General features: G+C 35.6%; 1 pseudogene; it reads left to right on the forward strand.

Annotated features, from left to right (window-relative positions):
* Positions 1 to 7,143: 7,143 nt before the first annotated feature.
* On the forward strand, positions 7,144 to 8,812 carry LOC144369661 (SNW domain-containing protein 1 pseudogene; annotated as a pseudogene).
* Positions 8,813 to 10,002: the final 1,190 nt, after the last annotated feature.

Below are 10,002 nucleotides of genomic sequence, written 5' to 3' on the forward strand. Positions count from 1 at the left end.
TGCTATGATGACACCCTTCTGAAAGGTGGTCCCATGCATGCCATGGCACTATTGGTCTTGACCCTGAATTCAGACACTAGCTGCTGGGAATTATGAGTGCAAGTTGATAATTATAATTGGAATAACCCAGAACTTTGTCCTTCATCTTGCATGCTTTGAAGAAACTTTTACACAAAAAAATTATTTTGATATTAAAATCTATTTAATGAATGTCCTGAGCTAGCTCTGGGTCATTATACCTCCATAAGCACATAATAATCCACCTGGTCTTAGTTTTCTCTCTACATGTGTCTGTTTGTCTTTTCTTATCTATCGGCCCTCACCAGTTTTAGAATTAACTGCCATGCAGGTCATAGCCATTCTCTTTGGAGCCATGAAACAGCAGCCTGCAGGCACAAGTGGAATCAATCACTCCGAAGCACTCTGACGTAGGTGACATGTATGTATGAATAAACATCTGGCCTGAGTATAGATAAGGCATCCTTGAGGCTTAGCCCACATAATGTTTGCCTTTACATTCTTATAGTAGGGCTCAGTGCCTTACCTTCATGCTGGTGCTCTAACTGAATGAAGAAAACATCTTATCTCCATGTAACTTGAACATTATAAAAGAATGTACAAGGACCCATGAAGAACTATTTTCTGAATAGGAATGGTCTTTCAAGGGCCATGTTCACAATTGGATGAAAGATAAGTGTTTTCTCAGAGACTATTTGTGGTCCTTCCAAGGTTCATAGAAAAAGAATGGCATTCAAATTTCAAAGTTAAAATCACCTCACCTTGGAATAAATGGCACACAAAAAGAAGTTGCTGAATGGTCTTTGAGGCAGGGATATCTCACAGAAGTGTGGGCAGTGGTAAGGAGTCCATTGATGGATCAGCAACAGCAGAAAGATGATTACATTTCCAGGTATCAGGTGCAGAGAAAGACGTATTCCTGGGCTTTGGCCTGAGGCTGTCACGGAAGAACAGCTGCCACCTCAGCAGTGGCCTTAGAAAACCTTTTAGGAAGACAAGAAAGGTCATGGAATGAACACTCTGGTCTATTTATCCATAGCCCATAGCACTTCCCATCAGTGCTTTTCATTGGCTGATGGTGAATGGTGACCAGAGGTTCATGGATCTGGGATGATGGAGTGGGGAACAAACTCAGGATGCTGCTGAAGTGTGACAGAGAAGAGTCCATCAAATAGTGCAGAGTGGTGAATTTCATATGGACATATCTGCATTGATGGTCTGATGGCTTTCAAAATTCTTCCAATTTAACCAACACAACTATAGTTTGTGCTAAAAGAAAGGGGTTTGAGAGACTCTCAGTGATGATTGTCTATCTTTTTAGTACAGTATTGTCCCCATTTTCTCTACTAAAAATGCCTTTCTGTGCTTAGTACTACCAAGGTCAGATAATGATTAAGAGAATTTTCAAGATGGAAAGAAGAAAAACCAATAATATAAACTCCATGGATGGAGAAGTAGAATCTATTATGAAAACATTGAAGGATGATGAAGATGAAAAGTTAAAAAGAAGATAAAAATTTTGAATTAGAGAGCATCAAGAAGATAAAGAACATAGAAGTGGGAAATTATTTCTTAACAAAATCATTAATGAGAATTTAATTAACAAACTGCTTTTCTTGAAAAAGAGCCATAGCTAACAGGCAAAGTAACATTTATGTGTCACTTAAGCAGTATTAGATCTGAAACTCCATTTCTGCCATTACAAATCAATAGAGGAAATAAGGCTTCTCTCCAGGACAGAGGTGTTTAATCAATAGTTAAGTTTTTGGTGAAACAGTCCTGTGCTGTCACTTGCATGATGAAGAACCATGTGTTAAGAACAAGCCCAGACAGAAGACTAACTTTATTCTAATGTTAAAATCAATCTCTTTGGAACAGAGATTATGATTTGAACAAAAGAGAACACATTCTTTGATGTACTTCATATTGCCTGCACTACCAGTCATCTTCAGCAGGTGTCATTTCACACACTGTGAGATTGTTAGCACAGTAGAGTGACCAGAGAAATCTGCCCAGCTGAAGCTGAATTCCAGGAAAAGACTCAGGGAAGTTGGAAAAATATTTTAACTTGCTCTATGAGATTCATCCATCACAAATGCAGAATTACATCTGGCCTTAGTATTATGGTTACAGATTTATTAGCAGACAAGAGGTGGTGGCAGAGACTGGGAATTAGAAATTCGCATAAAGTGTAACTAGAAGGTTTAAAAAGATTCTCATTACAAGAGCATTTAATAGGTTGTCTGCATTATCATGTTTATATTCTTTATATTAGAATAACTTTTTTCATCTATGAGCATACATATACTTTAGCATTGGCAAAATATTTGCTAACTAAGACTTCACATTCAAATTCTGGAAGACTTCATATAATGTGTTTTGACAGCAGAAACACATGTCATTAGCTACCATACAGTCTGTTGGCTTAGTGCAATATAAAAATGCAAGATTGCCATTAAAAAGCAAAACAGAGGAGAGAAAGTGGAACATTAATAAAAGGATACCACAGTATAATGCCATCATATGGCATATTGCTAGTGTGTAGAATAAATGAAGCTGAGATTCTTTAAAAAGAGTCACTCAGTGAGTTGACCTTTATTATCAAGGCCCTATGTATGGTAGTGTTTGGTTGTTAAAATGCTTTTAAAGTTATTTGTCATATAACTTTAATTATAATAACCAATTATTATATATTTATATAAATATATATATATATAAATATATATATATATATATATATATATATATATATATATTATGTAACCACCACATTCAGTTTCATTTTCTTCATCTGGTAGGCTGTGGTCAATACCCAGAATATGTACAAAAGTATAAGAAATTTTGGGCAGAGAAAAAATAAGAATAATAAAATGAACATATTAGGATATTTAATAGGAGGAAACTAATTAGCCTTCCGCACCTTCAGAAGTCCAAGCAAGTTGAAAGATTTATTAGTCAGCTTTTGTTACTATGACAAAAATACATGATAAATCAACTTAAAGAAGGAACTATAAATTAAAATATTTCACGATCACTAAACCAAAGAAATATTATACAAAGAACTCAAAAACAAATACCAGAGCTCTCAAATGGTTGAAACTCTCCAAAAGAGCAATTAAATATGTAAAATTATGAATAAATTAAATCTATGAAACAAAAAGTCTCAGAACAGTAGGCATCTCACAGTAATTCTGGATATATATGGTCTGACTGGCAGAATGTATTGGAAAACCCAAAGCAACATATGCTGTTTGTAAGATACTCATATTAAATACCAATATATTTAAGACTTAAAGTAAAAAATGAAAAAAAATATAATCAATTCAAATGAAATCCAAAAACAAGCAGGAATAGTTTTTCTCATAGCTCATAAAATAGATTTTAAGCAAAAATTAATCAGAAGAGATGAGGAAAGTCACTATAAAATGTTAAAAGGAATGATCAAAAAAGAAGATATAATGATAAGAAGTATTTATTCCCAAAGTGTTGGTGCACTTAATTACATGAAACAAACACTTCTTTAGTACAAGTCCAGTCAGACCCCAATACAATGACATTGGGTGATTTGAATATACCACTTCTACAATAGATAAGTCATCCAGGCATAAAATCAATGCATAAAATTGTGATTTATACAATACTATAAATCAAATGAATGCATATTTTATGTCTATATAATATTTCATCCAACAACAGCTGAATTTTTGTTCCTCAGGAACTCATGGTATTTTTCCCAAAATAGGCCATATTTGAGGTCAATAAGCAAGTCTTGATAGAAGCAAAGAAAAAATTATATTGTCCTTGGTACCTTATCAGGTCATAATGAAATGAAATTCGAACTCAATAGCAGGAAAAAAGTATAGAAACCACATAAAAACATGGGTATTTAACAATTATCTTTTAAATGAATGGGTCATAGAAAAATGAGATCAGAAATAAATAAAACATAGAATCAAACAAGAATAGAGATACAACATACTAAAATCTCTGTGACACTATGAAGGCAGTTTTAAGAGAGAACATTTAGCATTAAGTGCCTATATACATACACACATGTACACATACACAATAACAGCACACACAAAAAAATCAGAATGATCCCAAATGAACAATCTAATGCTACATGTTAAAGTCCTAGAAATATTGGAACAAACTAATACCAAAACCAATGGAAGACAGAAAATAATAAAAATCAGAGCCAAAATCAATGAAATAGAGAATTTAAAAAATACAAAGGATCAATGGACTAAAGAATTGGTTCTTTGAAAAGATAAATAAGATTAATAAACCTCTAGCCAATTTACCTGAAAGAAAGAAAAGACGCAAATTAACAAAATTAGAGATTAAAAAAAGAGAGATCACCACAGACATGTCTAAAATTCAGAGGACCTTTAAGGTCTATTTTAAAAACTTATATTCAATAAATTGGAAGATCTAGAAAATATTTACAAATTTCTAGACACATATGTCTTTCTCAAATTGAACCAAAGAGATATAGGAAATATAAACAGATCAATAGCAAACAATGTGATTAAAGCAGCAATTAAAAGTTATTGAACAAAGAAAAGTCCACCTGAGTTCTATCAGACTCTTAAATAACTAATGTCAATTCTCCTCATATTCTTATATGTAATAAAAAACAAGAATACTCTCAAACTCATATTATGAAGGCAGTATCATCCTGATACCAAAAGCACAAAAACACACATCAAGGAAAGAAAAATACAGACCAAGATCCCTGATGAACATACCTGGAAAAATACTAGTAAAACATTAGCAAACCATGTTCAAAAACACATTAAGAATATTATATACCATGATTAAGTTAGAGTCATCCAAAGGATGCAATATTGGTTCAATATACATAAATCAATGTAATTCATCACAAAGACTCAAGAACAAAAATTGCACAATCATCTCTACAGATGCAGAAAAAGCCGTTGGCAAAATTCACCACCCAGTTATGTAAAAAGCATTGAAGAAATTAGGGATAGAAAGAAATTACCTAAATACCATAAAGTCTATATATGACAAATCCAAACCTAATTTAAAAACTGAAAGCTTTTCCTCTAAAATCAGGAACAAGACAAGGATGTCCACTCTCACCACTCCTATTCATCATGGTTCTTGAAATTCTAGCCAGAGCAATGAGGCAAGAGAAGAAAATTAAAGGGATGCAAATAGGAAATGAAGAAGTCAAACTATTTCTGTTTGCTGGTGACATGATCCTATACACAGAGGACAGCCCCCCTGCAAAAAAAAAAAAAAAAAAAAATATATATATATATATATATATACACACACACACACACACCGGAAGATGTCTACATCTGATCAACAAATTCAGCAAATCAGCAGGGTTAACATATAAAAAAAATCAATAGCTTTCCTATGTGTCAATGATTAACCTACCCAGAAAAAAATCAAGGAAACTGGGCTGAGGAGGTGGCTCAAGCAGTAACACGCTCACCTGGCATGCTTGGGGCGCTGGGTTCGATCCTCAGCACCACATAAAAATAAAATAAAGATGTTGTGTCCACCGAAAACTAAAAAATAAATATTAAAAAAAAAAACAAGGAAACTACTTCATTCACTGTAGCCTCAAAAAAAATACTTATGAATAAATGTTACAAAGTAAAATACCTCTACAATGAAAATGGTAAAATACCTCTACAATGAAAATTATAAAATATTGAAGAAATAAATTAAAGAAAACCTTAGAAGATGTAAAAAATGAACATGTTTTAGGGTAGGTAAAATTAAAATAATCAAAAAGACCATATCACCAAAACCAATCTAGAGATACATATCAAATACCAATGTAATCCTTACAGAACCAGAAAAAAAGTGCTCTAAAATTTTTATGCAAGAATAAAAGGCTCAGAATAGCCAAAGCAATCCTGAGCAACAAAAGCAAGGTTGGAAGCATCACAATAACTGATCTCAAATTATATTACAGAACTATAATTACAAAATCAGTATTGGCATAAAAATAAATATGAAGATTAAGCTGGGTGGGGTGGTACACTCCTATAATCCCAGCATTTTAGGAGGCTGTGGCAGAAGGATGGGGAGTTCAAAGCCAGCCTCAGCAAAAGCCAGGCCCTAAGCAACTCAGTAAGACCTTGTCTCTAATTATAATACAAAATAGGGTTGGGGATGTGGCTTGTGGTTCAGTGCCCCTGAATTTCATCCCTGGTATCCCCACCAAAAAAAATGAAATAAATACAAAGATCAATGGAATAGACTAGAGGACACATAGACAAACACACCAGACATAAACACAGTCATCATTTGACCAAGTTGCCAAAAACATACATTGGAAAAAAACAAAACTCTTTTAACAAATGGTGATGGGAAAACTATGTATCTATTTGTAGAAAAATGAAACTAGATCCCTATGCCTCCTGCTCTACAAAAATCAACTCCAAGTGGATTAAAAAAAAACAAAAAAAACATAGGAATTAGACCAGGAGCATTAAAACTCCTAGAAGAAAAAATAGGTTCAAGGAAAGAAAAATACACACCAAGATCCCTGATTGCAAAAATACTAGTAAAACATTAGCAAACCATGTTCAAAAACACATTAAGAAGATTGTACACCATGATTAAGTTGGATTCATCCAAAGGATGCAATATTGGTTCAATATCCTTAATAAGACTCCTAAAGCTCAAGAGATAAAAACAAGTATCAATGTGCAATGTCATTGAATTTAAAAGCTTCTGCACAGCAAAGGGAGTGCCCTCTAACCCACCGGATGCTTCAGCGAAGAATACATGAGATTCCAGCAGCCAACTACACCATGGCTCAGCAAAGGAATTCATTAAGAGTGTAAAGAAAGAGTCTACAGAATGGGAGAAAATCTTTGCCAGTCACTCTTCTGACAGGGTGTTAATATCCAGAGTATATAAAAACTGAAAAGGATTCGGGTCCTGCATATGGGGGAAGGTCTTTGAGTAACCGCATGTTTCTTTTTCTTTGTCCACACACCCCAGGCGGTGAACTGGCCTGGAACTCCAAACAACGTGGGCTGAGATCATGGCTACATCTTCCGGCTGCCCGCTGTGGGAACTAGGCCTCACTGAAGCTGGGGTCTTCCCTCAGGGTCTTTGTGGCCAAGAGCCATGGCTTGGCCGCAGTGTCCTGTGTTCTTCCCTGAAGCATCAGGTAGGTTAGAGGGCACTCCCGCCTGCCCAAAGCTCAGCTTTTTATGGGCACCTACTCAGCTGTCTCAAGAGCAGCTTGAGGCTGAAAAAAAAAAACAAGATCTCGGAGGTCATGGCAGACCTCACTGGTCTCCTCCCAAAGAGAAGCCTCACCTGGATACAGGTACAGAAAAGGATGGATATCTCAGTTGTTAGAGAATTTTGGAAATTTAAGTTCTTTTCCTGAGATCCATGTGGTGCAGTATCCATTGGATATGAGACCAAAGGGAAAAAATGTCAAATGCACTGGCCATTCAGGTGGATCCTGAGGAAAAATTAAATATAATTCAATTGCTCAAAAATGACAGTCAAAAGACAAGGTCATTTATAGCAAATTCACTGACCTGGTTCCAAAGAAGGTTATGAATATAGATGATCCAGAAAAGACCTACTGAAGAAGCTATTAAAGAGATAACAGAAAAGTCAAGGGTAGCCTTAGAGAAATCAGTAAGCAAAAAGTTTGCCGCAGCCACGCTAATACCAGCAGCTTATAAACTGGCTCCTGCTCAGGACATCCCCTACACACCATCTCAGCAGGGAGTGGCTTTCAACTCTGGAGATAAACAGATGGTTATTTGAATGATAGAAATGCAGAATGATCCAATGGTACCTTCAAGATTCAAGATTAATAAGAAAATTCCCTACACCTGTCTTGCATTCTTCCTACACCTTTCATGCATTCTCCTAGTCAAAAGGTTACTGTGAAGGAACAACAAGAGTGGCAGATTCCTCCTTGTACTTCCAACTGGAAAAATGCAAAGGATTATAAAATTTCATTTGATAAATGTCTAGCTGCTGATGGAAGAGGACTTTGGACAGTAAACATTGCTGATCGGAAGGTTCATGAAGCTGTGGAAATGGATGCACATGTAGCAAAAGATGGCTCACAAAATAAAAAAAAAGGAGAAATATGAAGGAAAAATTTTTAAAATATGGCCCCAAAATCCAGAGAGAAAAGAGCAGGATCAAGACCTGTGTGGAAAAAGAGGATAGTTAGGCACATGAGAGAGAAGAAATCGGTCATGATAGACAATAAGAGAAACTGCATGACTGGAATATTCTTAGGGCAGCTTCTGATAAGAGGTCAAAGCTGCAGAGAAATGAGAATAGAAATATCAGTGCTTGGTGTACCTAGTCCTTTGAATTCTAGTGAAGTGCATTATAACCAAAAGCTTTTCAGCCAATTCAAGGGTATGGACAGTGGATTCCTAGGTGCAGAGAATGAAATTTACAATGTTTATGATCAAGCCTGGAGAGGTGGTAAAGATATGGCCCAGAGTATTTATAGGCTCAGTAAAAATCTGGACAAGAACATGTTTGGTAATGACCTAGAAACCAGAACAAAGACCAACAGATTTGTTCCTGACAAGTTTTCTGGTTTCAACCTTAGAGAGGCCGAGAAGACCAGTTCAGTTGGAATAAAATCCTTTGGGTTTTGACAAGTTTTTGGAAGAAGCCAAACAGCATGGTGGCTGTGAGGATTGAAAATTCTACTTTGAATTATTTAGCTTTTTTAAACAATGGGTTGTGTTTGTGCTTCTTCTACCTTTCAATTCATACAGAACATACTGCCCCCACACAGTATTAAGACCATTTTGTATGATGCTAGTAGTCTGGGGTAATATTTTACATAAGAACAACTGCTTATAAATAGGTTACCCCAACCATGATGAGAAGGTTGTGCTTACCTAATGAATTTTGCAGCTATTGTGATATTTTAGTTTGGAGTGGGGAAAGTAAGATCTTGCTTAGTACAACTGTTTGTTTCAAATAAAAACATTTAGACCCCAAAACAAACAAAAAAACCCTCAAAACACTTAACACCAATAAATAAATAAAATGTTTTTAAAAACCCACTAAAAGATGGGCAAAAAGATCTAATTAGATATTTTCTAAAGAAGAAAAACAAATGAACAAAAAACTTATGGAAAAAAATGTTCAACATTTTTAGCAAAATCAAACTACACTAAGAGCTGCCGGGTGCAGTGGCACATGCCTGTAAAACCAGTGACTTGGGAGGCTGAGACAGGAAGATCGCAAGTTCAAAGCAGCCTCAGGAAAAGCAAGGTGCTAAGTAACTCAGTAAGACCCTGTCTCTGAATAAAATACAAAGTAGGGTTGGGGATGTGGTTCAGTGGTCAAGTGCCCCAAGTTTAATCCCCAGTACAAAAAAAAAAAAACTAAACTAAGATTTCATCTCACCTCAGAATGGCAATCATCGAGTTAATGATAATTGCTGGCAATGGTGTGGGAAGAAAGGTACACATACATTATTGGTGGGACTGCATATTAGTACCACCACTTTGGAAATGAGTATGGAGATTTCTCAAATGAGCACAAATGAATTCACCCTATAATCCAGATATCCCACTCCTAGTTATTTAGCCAAAAGAATTAAAATCAGCATACTATAGGATAAATACATACCAATGCTTACAGAATGTGATATTAATGTGAGATCTGATGTGCAATGCCCTGGATTCTATGCCAGTAGTGTGCTCGTGCACACATGTGTGTATATACACACACAGAAAAAGGACAAAATTTTTAAAGTGCCACTCACCCCATTGGCATCTTCTCTCTTTAAGAATTCAGTTTCCACATGACCAACTTCCCATTTCTACTCTTCCCTCAGCATTTTTTCTCCAGTGTTTCCTCATGGTACCCAGTTGTCTTGGACTCTTGGAGGCAAACCTCTGGATCCCTGCCTAGGAAGGAGTAGAAAATGTTAATGTTAACCAGGGCACAGAGAAGCGGGAATGTTGGTACTAGGACACT

This window comes from Ictidomys tridecemlineatus, chromosome 13 (genome assembly GCF_052094955.1).
Source record: "Ictidomys tridecemlineatus isolate mIctTri1 chromosome 13, mIctTri1.hap1, whole genome shotgun sequence".
NCBI classification, from domain to species: domain Eukaryota; kingdom Metazoa; phylum Chordata; class Mammalia; order Rodentia; family Sciuridae; genus Ictidomys; species Ictidomys tridecemlineatus.